Source organism: Lithobates pipiens, unplaced genomic scaffold (assembly GCF_037356315.1).
Source record: "Lithobates pipiens isolate NorthernLeopardFrog02 unplaced genomic scaffold, aLitPip1_a1.2 Scaffold_8, whole genome shotgun sequence".
Classification (NCBI taxonomy): Eukaryota; Metazoa; Chordata; class Amphibia; order Anura; family Ranidae; genus Lithobates; species Lithobates pipiens.
The window spans coordinates 538,768,589-538,793,604 of record NW_027507903.1 but is presented as its reverse complement, the minus strand read 5'-3'; the positions used below and the strand labels follow the sequence as shown (position 1 = coordinate 538,793,604).

At 47.7% G+C, this 25,016-nt stretch overlaps 1 protein-coding gene across 2 annotated transcripts in view; it reads right to left on the bottom strand.

The window, feature by feature from the left end:
- POLD2 (DNA polymerase delta 2, accessory subunit) overlaps nucleotides 1-16,853 on the bottom strand; it is a 49,600-nt gene extending 32,747 nt beyond the window's left edge. The window contains exon 1 of one of the 2 annotated variants that reach the window (XM_077469687.1): nucleotides 16,712-16,853. The gene's annotated coding sequence lies outside the window, so the exon portion shown is untranslated. The remainder of the gene's footprint in view (nucleotides 1-16,711) is intronic. The other variant, XM_077469686.1, reaches the window with a different exon arrangement.
- Between the last annotated feature and the right edge of the window lie 8,163 nt (nucleotides 16,854-25,016).

The following is a 25,016-nucleotide window of genomic DNA, read 5'->3' as shown; positions in this document are numbered from 1 at the left end:
AATACCCAGCCGTACTCTGCCAATACCCAGCCGTACTCTGCCAATACCCAGCCGTACTCTGCCAATACCCAGCCGTACTCTGCCAATACCCAGCCGTACTCTGCCAATACCCAGCCGTACTCTGCCAATACCCAGCCGTACTCTGCCAATACCCAGCCGTACTCTGCCAATACCCAGCCGTACTCTGCCAATACCCAGCCGTACTCTGCCAATACCCAGCCGTACTCTGCCAATACCCAGCCGTACTCTGCCAATACCCAGCCGTACTCTGCCAATACCCAGCCGTACTCTGCCAATACCCAGCCGTACTCTGCAATACCCAGCCGTACTCTGCAATACCCAGCCGTACTCTGCAATACCCAGCCGTACTCTGCAATACCCAGCCGTACTCTGCAATACCCAGCCGTACTCTGCAATACCCAGCCGTACTCTGCAATACCCAGCCGTACTCTGCAATACCCAGCCGTACTCTGCAATACCCAGCCGTACTCTGCATTGTGGATATTACAGTGGGGACTATATGGTGGTGGAATTCAATTCAATTATTTGCTGATCAGAAAAATTATCCAATCCGTGACTCTGATCCGAGGAACGATCCGATCCGTGAGTTTTTTGATCCGTTGCACCCCTACCAGTAACCAAGTCGCTAAAGTGGCCCTCGCACCTCAAAAGTTTGGGCACCCTTACCCTAGAGCAGGGATATGCAATTAGCGGACCTCCAGCTGTTGCAGAACTACAAGTCCCATAAGCCATAGCAAGACTCTGAGAGCCACAAACATGACACCCAAAGGCAGAGGCATGATGGGACTTGTAGTTTTGCAACAGCTGGAGGTCCGTTAATTGCATATCCCTGCCCTAGAGGTTATTATAGACACAGGCAAGATCAACACCAGAACTTTTCGTAAAAGCCTGTGCAGGCAATTCACCTTTGTTAGCAACTACCACCCTATACATACTATTAAATCGGCTCCTGTGAGAGAGTTTATTAGGGTGAGAACGAACTGTTCCACTGCTGAGGATTATGCCTGAGAGTGCAATCTAATTTCAGATGGGACTTAAGCCGGCCATAGATGGTTTTAATCTTGGCTAGTTCAGCAAGGACCAGCCAGGATTCGAGCCATGTATGGGAAAGCTGATTGTACCCAAGTTAATACATGGCTTGACCTGGGTACAACCAGCATGTTGGATTTCTACCGTACGATTATTGGCAGAGGCCATAGCTGCCAGCAATAATCATTGTGTTCTCACAGCAGGTATGGCACCCTGTGCCCCTCCGCTAGGAGAACACAACAGCTCAGCAGGAGGGATTCCCCTATCAACACTGACTGTGTTGATGGGGGAGCCTTAGGGGGAGTATAATCTATGGCCTGCCTTAGAGAGAGGCACTATCGGGAATGGCATACTAGAGGTAAGAGAGTAGCTTTGTACAGAGACAGATCAGTTCTGAATGGTAGAGGTCAGACAGGTAAGCTCAAACATCAATGTTGCCAAGGGATCTGGTCATTTTTATCACCACTTTCTCTGCCCAATATCAGCAGGTAGCAGGTATTTCTCTGTCTCCTGTCCATTCATCTTCAGTACAGCTGAGGCCGCAGGGAAAGGGACTGGGGAATCTGTGTCCTCAGCCCCTTTCTCTGTCTCAAAGGGAAAATGTCAGGGGTTGCGAAAAAAAAAAAAAAATGAATTTGTAAAAAATATATAAATAGAAATAAAAAACTATTGACGCTGTACATTTCCGCCCCCCCCCCCATCACATTAATGTGAACCTAAGCTCAGACGTGTCCTTATTGGGAGTATCTCACCAAAAATTAGATTTTTGTCGCAGGGAATGCCTGAAATCTGACTTGTATTTTAGGGCATGGAGATATGAGAAAATTGGAATAATGGACTTTAAAGGCATGTATAAAATTAATATTGTTTTATTAATCTACATATACATCAATAACACAATACATAAAATACATAGACATAAAAATAGGCCTCATAATGTGGTTCTCTTGGAGAATATATTGGGTAATACTTCCTGTGTGACAGTATTGAGGTATGTCCACACATGGATGTTCTGTCAAAGCGGGTTCCACTTATCTGCATGTTTCTCGTCCTGAGCCGTCGCTTCTTCAGGAGCTTGAATATTTTTGTGCCATAGACACCCTCAGTCGGCCACCAGAGCCCTTACAGACAGAGGCAACCACAATTAGCACATTGGTCAGGATGTGGGCACATACAAGGTAAGTAAAAACAGAAAATGATGGAAATCCACTAATGCTTATAGCAGACTAATTGATAGCCTTCTGAAGTCTTCAAATTGCTGTTAGTATACTGAAAAAAAGAAACCTCAGTTAGAAGTTGCTGACGGTATGCTTAAGAATTTATGCAAAACTTTTTGCTGGTAAGAATCTCTGAATAGTAGGGTGTCTGGGTAAATCCTGTGAGTAAGCTGGATAAGAGGTGCAAGGTACTTCCGTCTCCCTCGAGGTGCCTGGGTATAGTGTACCAGTAACAATTTGAAGACTTCGCGCCTCGAGGGAGACGGAAGTACCCTGTACCTCTTATCCAGCTTACTCACAGGATTTACCTGGATACCCTACTATTCAGAAATTCTTACCAGCAAAAAGTTTTGCATTAACTCTTATGCATACCGTCAGCAACTTCTAACTGAGGTCTCATTTTTCAGCATACTAACAATTTGAAGACTTCAGAAAGCTATCAATTAGTCTGCTATAAGCATTAGTGGATTTGCAGCATTTTCTTTTTACTTACCTTGTATGTCCCCACATCCTGACTAACGTGCTAATTGTGGTTGCCTCTGTCTGTAAGGGCTCTGTTCGCCGACTGAGGGGTTTATTGCTGTCTGGTGTCCATGGCACTAAAATATTCAAGATCCTGAAGAAGCGACAGGTCAGGACACGAAACATGTAGAGCAGAAGTGCTTTTATCTATTAAAGAGGATAAGTGGAACCTGCTTTGACAGAACATCCATGTGTGGACATACCTCAATATTGTCACACAGGAAGTATTACTTAATATATTCCCAGGGGAACCACATTGAGTCCTATTTTTATGTATTGTGTTATTGATGTATATGTAGATTAATAAAACTATATTTTATATATGACATTAAAGTCCATTATTCCAATTTTCTCATATCTCCATACCTTTTGGGACATGGCACATTAGTATTGAGTGCCCTATTGCCACCTAATGTATCCAATTCTTCTTGTATCTTAGTGCAGGCTTCTGGGGAAATCACACAAGCAGGAAGTGATGTTTCAGGGGAGTGGTCAGTATACATTCTGTGTACAGAACAACTCCAGGTAGCCATATTGCATTTATAGAAAATTACAGCGGTGTTCCGTCGCCGCCATCTTGCTACTCCCCGCACACCTCAACAGTAAAGATAAACAGAGAAGAGGGCAAGCGGACATCTTGTTACACCCACTGGAGTTTTGCACTTCGCAGTTATTTTTAACAGGAAATAGAGCATACAGTGGTGTGAAAAAGTGTTTGCCCCCTTCCTCATTTCCTGTTCCTTTGCATGTTTGTCACACTTAAGTGTTTCGGAACATCAAACCAATTTAAACAATAGTCAAGGACAACACAAGTAAACACAAAATGCAATTTGTAAATGAAGGTGTTTATTATTAAAGGTGAAAAAAAATCCAAACCATCATGGCCCTGTGTGAAAAAGTGATTGCCCCCCTTGTTAAAACATACTATAACTGTGGTTGTCCACACCTGAGTTCAATTTCTCTAGCCACACCCAGGCCTGATTATTGCCACACCTGTTCACAATCAAGGCATCACTTAAATAGGAGCTGCTTGACACAGTAAGGTTCACCAGAAGATCCTTAAGGCCGGGTTCACACCGCTGCGATGCGGGAACGCCGCGAATCCGCGGCGTTTTCCCGCATCGCATTACTCCCGCCGGCAGTTCACACTGCCCTATGCGGACGGCTGGGAGTGTCAATGAAATGTTAATGACACCCCCAGATCCGTCCACATATCGCAGTGCGATCTGCCGACTCGCACAGGAATCGGATCGCATGGTGTGAACCCCCATGCGATCCGATTCTGTTGCGGACCAAAAAAAGGGTCCCGTGCGAGTTTGCTGCGGGAGCGATGCGAATTCAGCCATACTATCTGTATGGCTGTACTCGCATCGCTACGGAGATCGGATGTGATTTGCGGTGCGAATCACATCCGGATCTCCCCCCGCAGCAGTGTAAACCCAGCCTTAAAGCTACACATCATGCCGAGACCCAAAGAAATTCAGGAACAATTGAGAAAGAAAGTAATTGAGATCTATCAGTTTGGAAAGGGTTATAAAGCCATTTCCAAAGCTTTGGGAATCCAGCGAACCACAGTGAGAGCCATTATCCACAAATGGCGAAGACATGGAACAGTGGTGAACCTTCCCAGGAGTGGCCGGCCGCCCAAAATTACCCCAAGAGCGCAGCGACGACTCATCCAAGAGGTCACAAAAGACCCCACAACAACGTCTAAGGAACTGCAGGCCTCACTTGCCTCAGTTAAGGTCAGCGTTCATGCCTCCACCATGAGGAAAAGACTGGGCAAAAATGGCCTGCATGGCAGAGTTCCAAGGAAAAAACCACTGCTGAGCAAAAAGAACATCAAAGCTCGTCTCAATTTCTCCACAACACATCTTGATGATCCCCAAGACTTTTGGGACAACATTCTGTGGACCGATGAGACAAAAGTGGAACTCTTTGGAAGGTGTGTGTCCAAGTATATCTGGCGTAGAAGGAACACTGCATTTCATAAAAAGAACATTATACCAACAGTAAAATATGGTGGTGGTAGTGTGATGGTCTGGGGCTGTTTTGCTGCTTCAGGACCTGGAAGACTTGCCGTGATAAAAGGAAGTATGAATTCTGCTGTCTACCAAGAGATCCTGAAGGAGAATGTCCGACCATCTGTTCGTGTACTCAAGCTGAAACGAACTTGGGTTCTGCAGCAGGACAATGATCCTAAATAGTGATGGCCGAACGGTTCGCCCGGCGGTCGTTTCGCGGCGAATTTCCGACTTTCGCCGTCCGCGGGTTCGAACGCCTTTTTCCGTCGTTCGCCCCGGCGGACTTACGTGTTTAATGTATACAAGAACTTTAACCTTTCGTGACACGTTTATCATGTGTTACAGGACAACCAATTGAGACATGACAGCTCATGGACACTTGGACATTCCCCCTAACCTATAAATACACCCGATCCGGTGGCCATTTTACATTCTTTCTTCTGTCACTGTAGGGAAAGGATCCTGTGTGGAGTAGGGACAGAGAAAACGCTAGCTATTTGGTACACAAAAGTTCTTTTCAGGACTGGTATAGGTGTTAGGTCAGCAGCCTGAGTTTCTTTTGTCAGTTTAGATAAAGGGACAGAGCGCTGTATGCTGCTATTTTAGGGACAGCTCAGCCAGATTAGTCTTTCTTCATCATCATCATCATCATCATCATTAGCTGTTACTATCAGGTCCACAAAAGAGCTGTTCCAGCTAATCGTTCCAGCCTACTCTTTTTTGCCAATTTGTATAGGGACAGGCAGGAAGCAGTGTGTCAGGCAGTGAGGATAATTTTAAAGACTTGCTGTTACTATTAGTTCCACAAAGGTTCTTTTCAGGACTGGTATCAGTGGTACGGTAATAGGCTTGTACACGTATAATATTCTTTCTTCCAAATATAGAAAGAATATTATACTTGACTGCTGCCCTTCTGCTGCAGTCTGCTAATCATTCACAACTCACTTGTTCCACAAAGCTCTTTATCAGGACTGGTAACTTGGTCTGTCTAGGGTGCTACGGTACATAGGCTTGGGTGCGGTACAGTCTGCTGTTCTGTAAGGACCGCTATCGGTCCACAATACATAGGGTTGCCGTGCACTACTGCTGACCGCTGCCCTATACTGCAGCAGTCCTTCATTGGTATAGGGACTGACGTACAGTCTGCTAATCACTAACACACAACCTGCTTGGTCCACAAAAGTTCTTATAAGGACTGGTAACTTGGTATAGGGTGCTACGGTACATAGGCCTGAGTGCGTTACAGTCTGCTGTTCTGTAAGGACCGCTATCGGTCCACAATACATAGGGTTGCCGTGCACTACTGCTGACCGCTGCCCTATACTGCAGCAGTCCTTCAGCGGTATAGGGACTGACGCACAGTCTGCTAAACACTAACACACAACCTGCTTGGTCCACAAAAGTTTTTATAAGGACTGGTAACTTGGTATAGGGTGCTACGGTACATAGGCCTGAGTGCAGTACAGTCTGCTGTTCTGTAAGGACCGCTATCGGTCCACAATACATAGGGTTGCCGTGCACTACTGCTGACCGCTGCCCTATACTGCAGCAGTCCTTCATTGGTATAGGGACTGACGTACAGTCTGCTAATCACTAACACACAACCTGCTTGGTCCACAAAAGTTCTTATAAGGACTGGTAACTTGGTATAGGGTGCTACGGTACATAGGCCTGAGTGCGTTACAGTCTGCTGTTCTGTAAGGACCGCTATCGGTCCACAATACATAGGGTTGACGTGCACCACTGCTGACCGCTGCCCTATACTGCAGCAGTCCTTCAGCGGTATAGGGACTGACGTACAGTCTGCTAAACACTAATACACAACCTGCTTGGTCCACAAAAGTTCTTATAAGGACTGGTAACTTGGTATAGGGTGCTACGGTACATAGGCTTGAGTGCGGTACAGTCTGCTGTTCTGTAAGGACCGCTATCGGTCCACAATAGATAGGGTTGACGTGCACCACTGCTGACCGCTGCCCTATACTGCAGCAGTCCTTCAGCGGTATAGGGACTGACGCACAGTCTGCTAAACACTAACACACAACCTGCTTGGTCCACAAAAGTTTTTATAAGGACTGGTAACTTGGTATAGGGTGCTACGGTACATAGGCCTGAGTGCGTTACAGTCTGCTGTTCTGTAAGGACCGCTATCGGTCCACAATACATAGGGTTGCCGTGCACTACTGCTGACCGCTGCCCTATACTGCAGCAGTCCTTCATTGGTATAGGGACTGACGTACAGTCTGCTAATCACTAACACACAACCTGCTTGGTCCACAAAAGTTCTTATAAGGACTGGTAACTTGGTATAGGGTGCTACGGTACATAGGCCTGAGTGCGTTACAGTCTGCTGTTCTGTAAGGACCGCTATCGGTCCACAATACATAGGGTTGACGTGCACCACTGCTGACCGCTGCCCTATACTGCAGCAGTCCTTCAGCGGTATAGGGACTGACGTACAGTCTGCTAAACACTAATACACAACCTGCTTGGTCCACAAAAGTTCTTATAAGGACTGGTAACTTGGTATAGGGTGCTACGGTACATAGGCTTGAGTGCGGTACAGTCTGCTGTTCTGTAAGGACCGCTATCGGTCCACAATACATAGGGTTGCCGTGCACTACTGCTGACCGCTGCCCTATACTGCAGCAGTCCTTCATTGGTATAGGGACTGACGTACAGTCTGCTAATCACTAACACACAACCTGCTTGTTCCACAAAAGTTCTTATAAGGACTGGTAACTTGGTATAGGGTGCTACGGTACATAGGCTTGAGTGCGGTACAGTCTGCTGTTCTGTAAGGACCGCTATCGGTCCACAATAGATAGGGTTGACGTGCACCACTGCTGACCGCTGCCCTATACTGCAGCAGTCCTTCAGCGGTATAGGGACTGACGTACAGTCTGCTAAACACTAATACACAACCTGCTTGGTCCACAAAAGTTCTTATAAGGACTGGTAACTTGGTATAGGGTGCTACGGTACATAGGCTTGAGTGCGGTACAGTCTGCTGTTCTGTAAGGACCGCTATCGGTCCACAATAGATAGGGTTGACGTGCACCACTGCTGACCGCTGCCCTATACTGCAGCAGTCCTTCAGCGGTATAGGGACTGACGTACAGTCTGCTAAACACTAATACACAACCTGCTTGGTCCACAAAAGTTCTTATAAGGACTGGTAACTTGGTATAGGGTGCTACGGTACATAGGCTTGAGTGCGGTACAGTCTGCTGTTCTGTAAGGACCGCTATAGGTCCACAATAGATAGGGTTGACGTGCACCACTGCTGACCGCTCACCTATACTGCAGCAGTCCTTCAGCGGTATAGGGACTAAGAGTTTTGTCACAGGGTCATTTAAAAAATGACATGCAGAGGAAGAGGCAGGCCCTTCCGCAGGGGTGGTAGGGGTAGGGCAGGAGCAACAGGCTTGAGCCAAAGTGGGAAGTTGCAGAAGGTGCGTTCAATTACTTTAAAGGATGCACCAGACTTGGTTGAGTGGCTCGCTCAGCCTTACTCTTCTGCACCCTCCTCATCCTCTCGATCTGCACCCTCTTCTTCACTCTCTGCTATGTGCACCCCCAAAGACACTACCACCAACAACACGACCACCACCACCACCACCACATACCTTCCGCTTGAGTCACTGGAATTATTTTCCGATCCATATCAAGAGGACATTTCTGATGCGCAGCCACTCTTGGTATTGGATCAGGAAGAGGAGGTAGCAACAAGCGCTACTCAGCAGTCTGACGCCAGTACCCAGATCAGCCCAAGGAGGAGGTTGGTCCCCGGTGTTGCTGCCTACTCTACTTATAGCGGTGGGGAAGGTGACGTTGATGATGACGTGTCTAGTGATGTCACGTGGGTGCCCACAAGAGAGGAAGAGGAGGGGAGTTCAGAGGGAGATATGGACCAGCAGATAGGGAGGAGAAGCAGCAATGACTTACATTGCACAGCAGGGACAAAGCAGACTGCAAATGTATCAGGAGCGAGTCATCGACCATGTACGGTCACATCTGGCGCTCCCAGGACACCGGCACATGGCTCCGCAGTGTGGGCTTTTTTTAACGTGTCCGCTGCTGACAATAGCGTTGCCATCTGCAATCTTTGCAGTCAACGCGTTAGTCGCGGTAAGCCCAATACTCACCTAGGGACGACCGCCTTAAGAAGGCACATGAGCAGCCATCACCGAGCCCAGTGGGAGCAACGGAACACACAAAGCCACACTGCAGGCTCTCACCGTCCAGCCTCGTCTTCTACTTCTCCTTCTCCTCTCTCCTCACAATTGTCCTCCACTCCACCTTCCATCACGCCAAGCTCACATTTTTCTGCAAAAAGGCAGGCTTCCGTGGGCCTAATGTTTGAGCGTAAAAAAATGATGACGCCGGATAACCCTCTTGCCCAACGGTTGGCGGCTGGCTTGTCAGAACTCATAGCCCGCCAACTACTGCCATATAAACTGGTGGACTCGGAGGCCTTTCGCAAATTTGTGGCCATTGGAACACCACAATGGAAGGTCCCAGGAAGGAAGTATTTCTCAGAGAAGGGCATCCCAGAGCTATATGGCCATGTTCAGCGGCAAGTGAATGTATCTCTGGCACACAGTGTCGGTGCCAAGATACATCTGACCACAGACACGTGGTCTAGCAAACACGGGCAGGGAAGGTATATCAGTTTTACTGCCCACTGGGTGAACCTTCTGACGGCCGTCAAGCATGTAACCCGTGGCACCCGTGTAGATTTGGTTTTACCGCCACGGATTGCATGCAGGCCTGACTCTTCTTCTCCTCCTCCTACTCCATCCTCCTCCCTCTCCTCCTCAGCTGCCTCCTCCTTTTCCGCTGCTAGCGTCTCTTCCACTGCACCGCCCAAGCTCCCCAGAACCTATTCCACATGCCAGGTGAGACGTTGCCATGCCGTGCTGCGTCTGTTGTGCCTGGAAGCAAAGAGCCACACTGGCCCGGCACTCCTTTCAGCTTTGCGTTCACAGGCAGATGAGTGGCTAACACCGCTCAATTTGACAGTTGGTAAAGTGGTGTGTGACAACGGTGCCAATCTGCTTAGCGCATTGAAACAGGGCAAAATCACGCACGTGCCGTGCATGGCACACGTCTTAAACTTGGTCGTGCAGCGATTCCTTGTCAAATACCCTGGGGTCCAGGACATCTTGCGGCAGGCAAGGAAAATCTCGGCCCATTTCAGAAGATCTTACACGGCCATGGCTCGCCTTGCTGACATTCAGCGGCGACACCATCTGCCGGTCAGACGTCTTATTTGCGATTGCCCGACGCGATGGAACTCAACCTTCTATATGCTTGATAGGCTGCTCCAGCAGAAACGTGCAGTTAACGTCTACCTGTATGAACTCTGCGAAAGAAACGGTTCTGGGGAGCTGGGTTTTTTTTCACCGCGCCAGTGGCTGCTCATGCGCGACACATGCAGACTTCTGCGGCCATTTGAGGAGATCACCAAACTGGTCAGTCGCAGCCATGGCGCCATCAGTGACATGGTACCTTATGCCTTCTTTCTGGAGCGTGCATTGCGTCGTGTCATTGATCAGGCTGTGGAGGAGCAGGAGCGGGAAGATGAGGAAGTCGCAATGCTGGATGAATTCCCAGGGGGGGCTACTCTATCTGAGACAAGTCAACAACAGGAGTCTGATGAGGAGTCAGAGGAGGATGGTGCCGGGGCGGATGAGCAGGAGCAAGAAGAGCATGCTTTAAACCTTTCTGGGATCCCTGTTGTGCGAGGATGGGGAGAGGAGAATGAAGAGGACGACATTATCCTGGATGATGAGCAGGAGCCAGGCCACCACACCGCTTCCACTTTAGTGCAAATGGGGGCCTTCATGCTCCAGTGTTTTAATAGGGACCCCCGTATAAAAAGCATGAGGGTCAAGGACCAGTACTGGGTGGCAACGTACTTAGACCCCCGGTACAAACACAAAATGGCGGAAATGTTACCGCCGTCGCAGAGGGCTGTCAGAATGCAGCACTTCCAGGCCTTGCTTCGAGAAATGCTGCATTCTGCTTTTGCGTGCGCTGGCAGAGGAGCAATTCCCACTCCCAGAGAAGGATTTGCGGGTACCAATCCAACAGCGCCTGCAAGAAGAGGCCGGTTTGAAGATGTGTTGGTGACTTCGGATATGAGGTCATTCTTTCAGCCGACCCATCGACAGGTGTCATCCGGATCCAGCATCAGGGAACGCCTAGACCGTCAGGTGTCCGACTACATTGGGTTAACGGCCGATGTGGACGCTCTGAGGAGTGATGAACCCCTAGACTACTGGGTGGGCAGGCTTGACCTCTGGCCAGAGCTTGCCCAATTTGCAATCGAACTGTTGGCTTGCCCCTCATCCAGTGTCCTGTCCGAAAGGACGTTCAGCGCAGCAGGGGGGATTGTGACCGATAAGCGTACTCGCCTAGCTCACCACAGTGTTAACTACCTCACATTTCTAAAAATGAATGAGGCATGGATCTCGGAGGAATTCAACACATGTGATCAGTAGACCATGTATATGTCTATAAACAATTTTTGGAATCAAGCACACAGACCTTCTTAATTCATTTGGCTCACTTCCCTGACCCAAAAAAGCACACCGTACTATATGCCCCTACCCTCCTCTTTGAAGAGGTTGAGCGGTGTCATATTTCTACTGGGGCTGCTTATTATGAGGGGTTCCCACCATCCCTGTGCTGTGCTGACTTCCTCCTGGGTGTTCTTATTATGAGGGGCTCCCACCATCCCTGTGCTGTGCTGACTTCCTCCTGGGGGTTCTTATTATGAGGGGATCACACCATCCCTGTGCTGTGCTGACTTCCTCCTGGGGCTGCTTACGGTGCTGCTGTCAGCGCTGTATGTCACGGAGCTGCTGTCAGCGCTGTATGTCACGGAGCTGCTGTCAGCGCTGTATGTCACGGAGCTGCTGTCAGCGCTGTATGTCACGGAGCTGCTGTCAGCGCTGTATGTCACGGAGCTGCTGTCAGCGCTGTATGTCACGGAGCTGCTGTCAGCGCTGTATGTCACGGAGCTGCTGTCAGCGCTGTATGTCACGGAGCTGCTGTCAGCGCTGTATGTCACGGAGCTGCTGTCAGCGCTGTATGTCACGGAGCTGCTGTCAGCGCTGTATGTCACGGAGCTGCTGTCAGCGCTGTATGTCACGGAGCTGCTGTCAGCGCTGTATGTCACGGAGCTGCTGTCAGCGCTGTATGTCACGGAGCTGCTGTCAGCGCTGTATGTCACGGTGCTGCTGTCAGCGCTGTATGTCACGGAGCTGCTGTCAGCGCTGTATGTCACGGAGCTGCTGTCAGCGCTGTATGTCACGGAGCTGCTGTCAGCGCTGTATGTCACGGAGCTGCTGTCAGCGCTGTATGTCACGGAGCTGCTGTCAGCGCTGTATGTCACGGAGCTGCTGTCAGCGCTGTATGTCACGGAGCTGCTGTCAGCGCTGTATGTCACGGTGCTGCTGTCAGCGCTGTATGTCACGGAGCTGCTGTCAGCGCTGTATGTCACGGAGCTGCTGTCAGTGCTGTATGTCACGGAGCTGCTGTCAGCGCTGTATGTCACGGAGCTGCTGTCAGCGCTGTATGTCACGGAGCTGCTGTCAGCGCTGTATGTCACGGTGCTGCTGTCAGCGCTGTATGTCACGGAGCTGCTGTCAGCGCTGTATGTCACGGAGCTGCTGTCAGCGCTGTATGTCACGGAGCTGCTGTCAGCGCTGTATGTCACGGTGCTGATGTCAGTGCTCTGTATTACGGTGCTGCTGTCAGTGCTCTGTATCTCCTGCACCCTCTTGTTTGCCTACCCTGGTCCCTGACCTTCCCTCTCCTCCATTGCCTTCATTAGCTCCATAGTCCTGAATTGTCAGAACAATTTCCCAAATAAAAAAAAAATGCTTGTAGTTATCGATCCCAAATTCACCTCATACATGTATTATGCTATTGTCCAGGTGGTGGGACTACGTGCTACCCCCTAATAATTACCCCGTGGCCGCAAATTCGACCTAAAGGTTTGCGAAATTCGCCTCCCATTGAAGTCAATGGAGCCCGCGGCGAACGGTCGTTTTCGCGAACGTTTGTGTCCGTTCGCGTTTCGCGTTCGCGAAACGTCCCGTCGGAAGTTCGTCCATCACTAATCCTAAACACACCAGCAAGTCCACCACCGAATGGCTGAAGAAAAACAAAATGAAGACTTTGGAGTGGCCTAGCCAAAGTCCTGACCTGAATCTTATTGAGATGTTGTGGTATGACCTTAAAAAGGCCGTTCATGCTCGAAAACCCTCTAATGTAACTGAATTAGGACAATTCTGCAAAGATGAGTGGGCCAAAATTCCTCCAGGACGCTGTAAAAGCCTCATTGCACGTTATCGCAAACGCTTGGTTGCAGTTGTTGCTGCTAAGGGTGGCCCAACCAGTTATTAGGTTTAGGGGGCAATCACTTTTTCACACAGGGCCATGATGGTTTGGATTTTTTTTTCACCTTTAATAATAAACACCTTCATTTACAAATTGCATTTTGTGTTTACTTGTGTTGTCCTTGACTATTGTTTAAATTGGTTTGATGTTCCGAAACACTTAAGTGTGACAAACATGCAAAGGAACAGGAAATGAGGAAGGGGGCAAACACTTTTTCACACCACTATATATGGTGAAATACAGTATTTGGAAATCCATTGGACTGTTTATATGTTGAATTATAAAAGCAGCGGTGTTCTGTCACATTAGAAAACCTGTGAGATCAGCAGGTTTGCTGCTGTTTTTAAAATTCAACATCTAAACAGTCCGTCTGATTTCTAAATACTGTATTTCACCTCATAAGCTCCATTTCCTGTTAAAAATAACTGTGACGTGCAAAACTTCAATGGGTGTAACAAGATGTCCGCTTGCCCCCTTCTTTCTGTATCTTTACTGTGGAGGAGTGCGGGGTGTAGCAAGATGGCAGCGACGAATCCTCACTTCCGTTACCAATTCTGATAGGTCGCCATATGTGAAGGAACACTGATGTAATTTTCTCTAAATGTAATATGGCGGTGACGAAACGTCACTTCTGTTAACAATTCTGATTTATCGCCTAATCTGACGGAACAGGGGCTGCAGATTGAAAAGGAAAGGTAATTTTTAATAACATTCAATTACAATATGACTTTTATCGTAATTATACAAATTATATAATTCCCCCTCCCCCAACAAAAGTGGAGTTACCCTTTAACCACATGCCGACCGGCGCACGCCAATATACGTCGGCAGTATGGCACGGTCAGGCAAATGGGCGTGCAGGTACGTTTCTTTAAATTTGCCACCATGCCATCGCGTGCCGGTCCGGACCTCTGTGAGTCCGATTGCGGGTTCCGTGGACTCTATCGTCGCTGGGATACCCACGATCGTCTCATGGGGAGATGCTAATGTAAACAAGCATAAAGAGCCACACCCCCCCCCCGCAGTTAGAAACACTCCGCGGGGCTCACTTAACCCCTACACTGCCACCTAGTGGTTAATCCCTTCACTGCCACTGTCATTTAGCACTATATAAATGACAATGGTAATAAAAAGAAACACACTACCAAAAGGTTGGAGAGTGCTGTTCACCCCTAAGTAATGACAAAAAAAAGAGAAAAGAGCAATTTCCCCTGTAATGGGTTTTTTTTTGGCAGCAAAACAATATATGTAATAATAGTAGGAGAATGTTGAATAAAAAAGATTTAAATATTTATTGGTACATCAAAAATATGACACATTGGTTAAAAAATGAACTCCACTGGACAGTTAGTGAAAACTGGAACACAACATTAATATAAAATGGGTGTACATATAAAGACAAAAACTTCACATAAACACTGTACAGATTTGCAGACAGTGGAAACGTGACCCTGACATGTTTCAACCCGTGATATGGGTCTTCTTCAGAGATATGGTCTGCTACGGAAGGAAAACAACATGAGTATATACATTGAAAATTACTTCAATATAGTATACATATCTGGAGTCCTGACATAGTTACCGAATATTGTACATCCAGGTATGCGGAAAAAACATTCACAGTGGAAATCCTTCTCAGAAAATGAGATAAAACAAACCGCTTATCTCTCTCCCTATGTATGTATAGAGGGGGCCCCGGCGTTCCCAACTGTCACCGCACACCAGGAGGAAAACTGATGGTGCAGCTTACAAGGGATCACACTGTTCACTCCTCTCCAATATAGTCCACAGGAGGATTCAAAAAAAGTCTATTTTTTTTTCTATCTCTTTGCATGCTGAATACCTGTAGGCACATTTTTGTACTATATAAACAAATACTTTATAATAACGCAGTCTGGTTGCCTGCTCATCTAATCACTGAGCGAGCAACGTTAATTGCACATTTGCATTGAATTTTGCTACAGGTGCGTCCCTTCCACCCCTTGGTTGCCGATGCTTGCACTCCCTCCTGTGGACTACATTGGAGAGGAATGAACAGTGTGATCCCTTGTAAGCTGCACCATCAGATTCCGCCCATTATCCTCCTGGTGTGCGGTGACAGTTGAGAACGCCGGGGACCCCTCTATACATACGTTGGGAGAGAGATAAGCGGTTTATTTTATCTCATTTTCTGAGAAGGATTTCCACTGTGAATGTTTTTTCCGCATACCTGGATGTACAATATTCGGTAACTATGTCAGGACTCCAGATATTTATACTATATTCAAGTAATTTTCAATGAATATACTCATGTTGTTTTCCTTCCGTAGCAGACCATTCCTCTGAAGAAGACCCATATCACAGGTTGAAACGTGTCAGGGTCACGTTTCCACTGTCTGCAAATCTGTACAGTGTTTATGTGAAGTTTTTGTCTTTATATGTACACCCATTTTATATTAATGTTGTGTTCCAGTTTTCACTAACTGTCCAGTGGAGTTCATTTTTTAACCAATGTGTCATATTTTTGATGTACCAATAAGTATTTAAATCTTTTTTATTCAACATTCTCCTACTATTATTACATATATTGTTTTGCTGTCAAAAAAACCATTACAGGGGAAATTGCTCTTTTCTCTTTTTTTTTTATAAATGACAATTGTCCCAAAATTGTCAGATGTGTCCGCCATAATGTCGCAGTCACGATAAAAATTGCTGATCGCCTCCATTACTAGTAAAAAAAAAAAGATTAATAAAAATGCCATAAAACTATCCCTTTTTTGTAAACACTATAACTTTTGCACAAACCAATCAATAATCGCTTATTGCGATTTTTTTTTTTTTACCAAAAATATGTAGAATACGTATCGGCCTAAACTGAGGAAAAACATTTTTTTTTATATATTTTTATATATTTTTGGGGAATATTTATTATAGCAAAATGCAAAAAATAATGCGTTTTTCTTCAAAATCGTCGCTCTGTTTTTGTTTATAGTGCAAAAAATAAAAACCGCAGGGGTGATCAAATACCACCAAAAGAAAGCTCTATTTGTGGGAAAAAAGGACGTCAATTGTGTTTGGGAACCTCGTCACACAACCGCACAATTGTCAGTTAAAGCGACGCAGTGCCGAATCGCAAAAAGTGCTCTGGTCTTTGGCCAGCCAAATCCTCCGGGACTGAAGTGGTTAATACAAAAAGATATAAAATGTGATGGAGACGTCAATCAAACTCTGCAATCGACCGCACTTTACTGCTTCCCTTTAATACAAATGTAAATCATCCTTGCCCCCTGAACATTACCCCTGGCACAGACATTTCATATTATCCTTCACATGTTCCCAGGAAAGGAGACATTCTGTAGTCCCCCCAGCATGGAGAGACACATGTCTCTGATGTAAGGGAAGATATAAACGGGTGCACTCATGTATCAATAACATCACCTCAGAGGAGCATAATAAACCATAACATATATAAAACCCGCTTTATTATTCTCCCTCATTTCTCACCCTACACCAGCTCCCGCCACCACAGCTCCTCTTTCAGCTGTCCCGCCGTGAGCTGTCGCCGTGACGTCATCACCGAGGGACGTGGCTGGCGGGCCGCCATATTGAGGAGGGCAGAGAAGTTTCCTCTGTGTATTGCAGCGCTGTAGACTGTAACTGCAGTGTGAGGCGGAATGAGGCAGTGTGTGAGCTGTGTGTAAATGGAGGTTTGTAGCTGGTTCCACCAGAGTTACATAGACAGTGCCTGAGTACTACTTGTTCCTGTCCAGGCTGCAGCATCATCAGTCATTTCTGTATGCTGGAGCTGGTGTAGTCAGCCTGCCTGCTTTGTTTTTTTTGTTTTTTTTCCATTTTTATGGACAAATAAATCAACAGGAGTCGTTGTTTTTGTACAGAATCTTTATAATCAGAATTGAAAGGGACTGGAATCTCTGGCTGAAAAAAAAAAATCATTATGTATTCTTAACCACTTGTTTACTGGGCACTTAATCCCCCCCCCCGCCCAGACCAATTTTCTACTTTCGGCGCTCTTGCACTTTGAATGACAAATTGCGCGGTCATACAACACTGTGCCCAAATTAATTTTTTTATCATTTTTTCACACAAATTGAGTTTTTTTTGGGTGGTATTTAAAGCGGTTCTTCACCCTAAAGGGGAAGTTCTGCTAATCTTATCCCCCCCCTCCGGTGCCACAATCAGCATCTTTCAGGGGGGAGGGGGGTGCAGTTACCTGGATAATCCAGGTAACTGCACCCACTTCCGGCCAGACCGCCGCAGACGCCCCGCCCCCCCCCCCCCGTTGTGTTCTGGGAAACACACAGTTCCCAGGACACAGCGGGGGATCTGAAGAGACGCGCAGCGCGACTCGCGCATGCGCAGTAGGGAACCGGGCAGTGAAGCCGTCGTGCTTCACTTCCTGATTCCCTGACAGAGGATGTCGGCGGTGGCAGTAGCGTGACGAGCGATCGCTCGTCATATGCAGCCGACATCGCTGGACCCTGGGACAGGTAAGTGTGATTTTATTAAAAGTCAGCAGCTGCAATATTAGTAGCTGCTGGCTTTTAATATTTTTTTTTTTAGGTGCAGCTCCTCTTTAATCACCACTGTGGTTTTTATTTTTTGCTAAACAAACAAAAAAAGAAAAAAAATTTAAACAAAAAAAACATGTTTAATAGTTTGTTATAAAATTTTGCAAACAGGTAGTTTTTCTCCTTCGTGATGTTTGCTGATGAGGCTGCACTGATAGGGACACACTGATAGGCACAGCTAAGATGACACTGATGGGCACTGATAAAAAGGCACTGGTGGGTGGCACTGATAGATGTCATTGATAGGCACTGATTGGCACTTGTAGGTGGCACTGATGGACACTGGTAGGTGATATTGATATGCAGCACTGGTGATGACACACTGTAGGCACTGGTAGGTGGCACTGTGGGCACAGGTAGGTGACGCTGGTGGGCACTGGTAGGTGAGGCTACTGGGCACAGAAGCCTCTCCACGATCGGGACCGATCTGCCTCTTGCAGCCGCCGGCGATCAGCTTTTTATTTTCTTCTCACTCTATCAGCGCGAGGAGAAAAAATAGCCGATTACTGGCTCTGTTTAGGTCACCTGATCAGCTGTCATTGTTTGACAGCTGATCACGTGGTAAGGGGTCGGGATCGACCCCTTACTCACAGGGCCGTCTTTAATATTGATTGGACCCTGGGCAAAAATTTTCTTAGGCCCCCCTCCCCACATGCAATTTCGCTCTCCACCTTTTCTGAGACATACCATAAATAGCAGCTAGACTTAAAATCAGTTTACTGTATCAGATCAGGCAGCGATTGCGATTGGTTGCCAGAGGTTACAGCATATCATTACTGATTACTGACTGATTGCTAGAGGTTACAGCACTCCTTAAGGCTCACTGATTAGTTGCTTGAGGTCACAGCACATTTCTGCTTGTTGATTGGCTGCTAGAGATTGCTGTACAGTAATACTGCTCACTGGTTGCTATAGGTTACAGCACATCTTCTCCTCACTGCAGGGGGGCATGATATACCTATGAATGCTGCCTTTATTTACATATTACCTGTACACAACAATAGGGCAGAGCTGGGCAGCATTAGTAGCAGCACTTCACACTGAGATATCAGGACACAGGAAGGGACTAAAACTTCAAGGGAATGTAAACTGGGATAGTTGGCAAGTATGAGGCAGCTGCTTTGGGCCCCACAACAATGACAGGGCCCAGGGCAGCTGCCCCTTTTGCCCTGCCTTAAAGACGGCCCTGCTTACTCACATCTGTGATCAGGAGAGTCTCATAGACTCACTGATCACAGAGTGTGCCGCGTACGCCCTCCAGGGGGCGCACAGGCCACTCAAGCACGGGAGGACGTCCTCCCGGCAAATTAAGTCTGCGCTTTAGCTGTCTTTTGGCTATAGCGCAGACGTCAAGTGGTTGTAACCCTAAAAAAAAAAAGGATCCTGTTCCTTTAACCTCTTCAAGGAAGAGTTGGAAGGATATACCCCCCTTCATGACCAGACCATTTTTTTGCGATTTGGCACTGCGTTATGTTAACTGACAATTGCGCGGTTGTGTGACGCTGTACCCCAATAGAGTTTGTAATTTCCCCCCGCGGCGGACAAATCTGACACTAAAGTGACACTTTTTGGGGACCAGTGACACCAATACAGTGATCAATGCTAAAAAAAAATGCACCGTCACTGTACTAATGACACTGGCAGTGAAAGGGTTAACATTGGGGTTAAATCAATCAAAGGATTAAATGTGCTCCTAGGGAGTGCTTGCTAACAACCAAAAAAGTCCCTTCAAATCTCCAAATTCCTTTTTTTGCTGCTGTTATCTGACTTCCTGTCAGAGGGTGACTACATTCACTCTCCATGGGCCACTCTACCTAAGAAAGTAGCCACCCTCTGTTGCTGGCCCCTAAAAGGACTAGGTACTATGCAGGGCCGGTGCTACCACTAGGCGGACTAGGCAGCCGCCTAGGGTGCACTGCAACCTAGGGCGCAGCTACAGCCCCTGGGAGGAAGAAGTTGGGGAAGCATCCAGCAAAACGAACAAGCCGGCGGGAGAAGGAAGTGACAAGCTGGCCGGCCGGCCATGGTGGCAGGGATGGATGACAGCAGTGGCATAGTAGCGCTACGTGTGGGGGGGGGGGGGCGGTAGCCGGTTCGCTTACCCCAGATGACATTACACAGGATCTTGCCGGAGACACAGGCAGCGCCGCCGGACAGGACAGCTAAGAGAGAAACGGCGGCTTTGCAGTGAACAGGAGATGGGGCTGGGTGATGTCATGATCTCTTCTATCAGTGGAGGGCTGGAGGAGCAAGCGATGATCGTGAAGCAGGCAGAACCAAGTAAGTCTGTGCTGTGCAAGTTTCAACACACACAGGGACAGGAGAGTAACATGGGTGGAGGCAAGATCCGCATGAACCCCTTACTGTGTGCAGGGCGGCCTGGGACAGATGAGATGGAAGCCCTGCATGTTAGGTCTGGGTTTGCCGTGATTTCCGCTCCCCCTTCCTGGACTGTCAGGGATGTCACTGTGTGGTGGGAGGACAGGCAGCAGCGCCGCTCTCCTCGAGATGAGGCTGCCATGGCTGTTGCATTATATTGTGTGCAGAGGGAGGGGAACAGATTTGGGGGATACCGAGGAGAACTAATGTGTGTGTGTGTGTGTGGGGGGGGGGTACAGAGGGGAACAGACTTGAGGGCAACAGAGGATAACTGATGAGTGTGTGGGGGGGGGGGGGGTACGGAAGAGAACTAATGTGTATATGGGGGGTTACAGAGGGGAACAGATTGGGGGGGGGGTACAGAGGAGAACTAATGTGTGTGGGGGTGGTACAGAGGGGAACTAATGTGTGTGTGTGGGGGGGGTACAGAGGGGAACTAATGTGTGTGTGTGTGTGGGGGGGGGGTACAGAGGGGAACTAATGTGTGTGTGTGTGGGGGGGGGGTACAGAGGGGAACTAATGTGTGTGTGTGTGGGGGGGGGGTACAGAGGGGAACTAATGTGTGTGGGGGGGGTACAGAGGGGAACTAATGTGTGTGTGTGGGGGGGGGGTACAGAGGGGAACTAATGTGTGTGTGGGGGGGTACAGAGGGGAACTAATGTGTGTGGGGGAGGGGGGTTCAGAGGGGAACAGACTTGAGGTCAACAAAGGATAACTGATGAGTGTGTGGGGGGGGGGGGTACGGAAGAGAACTAATGTGTATATGGGGGGTTACAGAGGGGAACAGATTGGGGGGGGGGTACAGAGGAGAACTAATGTGTGTGGGGGTGGTACAGAGGGGAACTAATGTGTGTGTGTGTGTGTGGGGGGGGGGGGTACAGAGGGGAACTAATGTGTGTGTGTGTGGGGGGGTACAGAGGGGAACTAATGTGTGTGTGTGTGTGGGGGGGGGTACAGAGGGGAACTAATGTGTGTGTGGGGGGGTACAGAGGGGAACTAATATGTGTGTGTGTGGGGGGGTACAGAGGGGAACTAATGTGTGTGTGGGGGGGTACAGAGGGGAACTAATGTGTGTGTGTGGGGGGTGGGGTACAGAGGGGAACTAATGTGTGTGTGTGTGGGGGGGGGGGCAAGAGGGGAACTAATGTGTGTGTGGGGGGGTACAGAGGGGAACTAATGTGTGTGTGTGTGTGTGTGGGGAGTACAGAGGGGAACTAATGTGTGTGTGTGTGTGTGTGGGGGGGGGGGGGGTACAGAGGAGAACTAATGTGTGTGTATGTGGGGGGGGGGGAGTACAGAGGGGAACTAATGTGTGTGTGTGTGGGGGGGGGGGTACAGAGGAGAACTAGTGTGTGGGGGGGGCAGAGGGGAACAGATTTAAGGGGTACAGAGGAGAACTAATGTGTGTGTGGGGGGGGAGGGGGTACAGGGAGGAACAGATTTGGGGGGAGGGGGGTACAGAGGGCAACTAATGTGTGTGTGTGTAGGGGAGGGGGTACAGAGGGAAACAGATTTAGGGGGGTACAGAGGAGAACTAATATGTCTGTGGGGGAGGGGGTACAGAGGGGAATCGATTTGGGGGGTACAGAGGGGAACTAATGGGGGTACAGAGGAGAACAGATTGGGGGGGGGGTTATTTGAGGTGTGGAGGTTCAAGTTCAGCTTTGTAAAAAAATAATAAATGCAGATATTTTTGCAGTTAAAAAAAATGTGCATTTATTATTATTTTTACTAGGAGCCCATAAAGTATTGTCACTAGTGTATCTGTCTGCTCGTACAGATAGGCAGTTGCATAGTTAGCCTGTGCGTATATAGTACCCTAGCCAGTCCATATAGTACCCTAGCATGTCCGTATACTACCCTAGCTTTTCTGTATAGTACACTAGCCAGTCTGTATAGTACCCTAGCCTTTCTGTATAGTACACTAGCCGGTCCGTATAGTACCCTAGCCTTTCTGTATAGTACCCTAGCCTTTCTGTATAGTACACTAGCCGGTCCATATAGTACACTAGCCTTTCTGTATAGTGCACTAGCTGGTCCATATAGTACACTAGCCTTTCTGTATAGTGCACTAGCTGGTCCATATAGTACCCTACCCTTTCTGTATAGTACACTAGCCGGTCTGCATAGTACCCTAGCCTTTCTTTATAGTACCCTAGCCTTTCTGTATAGTACACTATCCGGTCCGTATAGTACCCTAGCCTTTCTGTATAGTGCACTAGCTGGTCCGTATAATACCCTACCCTTTCTGTATAGTACACTAGCCGGTCTGTATAGTACCCTAGCCTTTCTTTATAGTACCCTAGCCTTTCTGTATAGTACACTAGCCGGTCCGTATAGTACCCTAGCCTTTCTGTATAGTACACTAGCCAGTCCGTATAGTACCCTAGCCTTTCTGTATAGTACCCTAGCTGGTCCGTATAGTACCATAACCTGTCCCTATAGTACCCTAGCTGGTCCGTATACATGGACAGGGAAAAGGAGGTGGAGTCACGGGTGGAGCCAATGGGGGGGGCGGCAAAATGAGGTTTCGCCTAGGGTGTCAAAAATCCTTGCACCAGCCCTGGTACTATGGACTTTGGGATTAGTAGTGCTCATACAGCAGTGTACATGACTACAACGAACATGCACTTCTCATTACAAACAAATGAAATCGAGGGAGAAAAGGTCAGGTTCAGGAGCTCATAGAGGACAATACAAGGAGGCAGAAAAACACACAAAAAATACTTTCATGAAAAAATAGAATACAGGGCCATTACAGTAGAAATAAACTCTCTCAATCAACATTAAAGCTGAGCTCCAGCTTTTTTTTTTTTTTTAAACCCCTGTGATGGTCACACTCATGGTGATACATAATGGTATGTGTATGAAATGTAGGATGTAGAAATCATTATATTTTTAATAAAACTCACTTTGCTATCCCCAGCGAGCACACTCACATCTTTAGTGTGGGCATCTGAAGCCCACTCGTTCCTTCCTCCTGAATACGGTGCTTATAAGCAATCACAGTGTAAAAAAAATCCCAATCGTCCCCCCAGAGCAGTATAGTGCCACTATGCTAACACTGCACTGCTCTGGTAACAATAAGGCCCCTTTCACACTGGGGCGCTTTGCCAGCGCTACAGTGCTAAAAATAGCACCTGCAAAGCGCCCTGAAACAGCCGAACGCTTTAACACTGGAGTGGTGCGCTTGCAGGACGTTAAAAAAAAACTACTGCAAGCAGCATCTTTGGAGCAGTGTATACACCGCTCCTACTCATTGAAATCAATGGGGCGGCATGTCTAAAGTGCCGGCACTTTGCGGGCGGTGTTAACCCTTTTTCGGCCACTAGCGGTGGTTAAAAACACCCCGCTAGTGGCCGAATAGCGCTGCTAAAATGACGGTAACCGCCAACGCCACTCCTGCCCCAGTGTGAAAGGTGCCTAAGTTAAAAAATAAATATATACTTTTTTTTTACATACTGTCATCAGTCATTGTTCCTAATCACTACTGCACCAGTCACTGCCACACCAGTAACAGTGTCCCTAATCACTACCACACCAGTCACAGTGTCCCTAATCACTGCCACACCAGTAACAGTGTCCCTAATGACTACCACAGCAGTCACAGTGTCCCTAATCACTACCACACCAGCAATAGTGTCCCTAATCACTACCACATCAGTCACAGTGTCCTTAATCCAGTGTTTCTCAACTAGGGTTCCTCCAGAGGTGGCTAGGGGTTCCTTCAGCATTGGGCAATTTCTGCCTCTTAGATGAGGTCCCACTCACACCATTGCTCTTTTTAGCTATCTGTAAGGAGGTAATTCTTCCCAAGGACCACAAGTGTAAGGACCATTCTCCCCGCTGACCATTACACTAATGTATTGTGAGTTGTAGATTTCTAATTTTTAGCAGGGGTTCCCCTGGACCAGAGAACTATTTCAAGGGTTCCTCTGAGCTGAAAAGTTTGAGAAAGGCTGCCCTTATCACTACCACACCAGTCACAGTGTCCCTAATCACTGCCACACCAGTCACAGTGTCCCTAATCACTGCCACACCAATCACAGTGTCCCTAATCACTGCCACACCAGTCACAGTGTCCCTAATCACTGCCACACCAGTCACAGTGTCCCTAATCACTGCCACATCAGTCACAGTGTCCCTAATCACTGCCACACCAGTAACAGTGTCCCTAATCACTACCACACCAGTCACAGTGTCCCTAATCACTGCCACACCAGTCACAGTGTCCCTAATCACTGCCACACCAATCACAGTGTCCCTAATCACTGCCACACCAGTAACAGTGTCCCTAATCACTACCACACCAGTCACAGTGTCCCTAATCACTGCCACATCAGTCACAGTGTCCCTAATCACTGCCACACCAGTAACAGTGTCAATAATCACTGCCACATCAGTCACAGTGTCCCTAATCACTGCTGCACCAATCAAAAAGAAAAATAGGGCTTTGATCTGTTCCAAAAAAACGGATGTTGATGGAAGCGGAAGTAATGAATGGATCATCCGTTTTTTCCATAGAGATGCATTGATGTCATTTTTTTCCATCAGTCAACGGATGGATAAAAAACGGACAAATGGTCTGCATGTGTGAAAGGGGCCTACAATGTTCCTGATCACTGCCACACCAGTTACCGTGTGCCTGATCACTGCCACACCAGTTACCGTGTTCCTAATCACTGCCACACCAGTTACCGTTTTCCCGATCACCACTAAACCAGCCCCATCATTGGTGTCAGTAACAGGAATAGTGCCCCATCATTGGTGTCAGTGGGAGGAATAGTGCCTAGACATGTGCAAAACTAACAATTTTGTTTTGTTTCCATTCGTTATTTAAA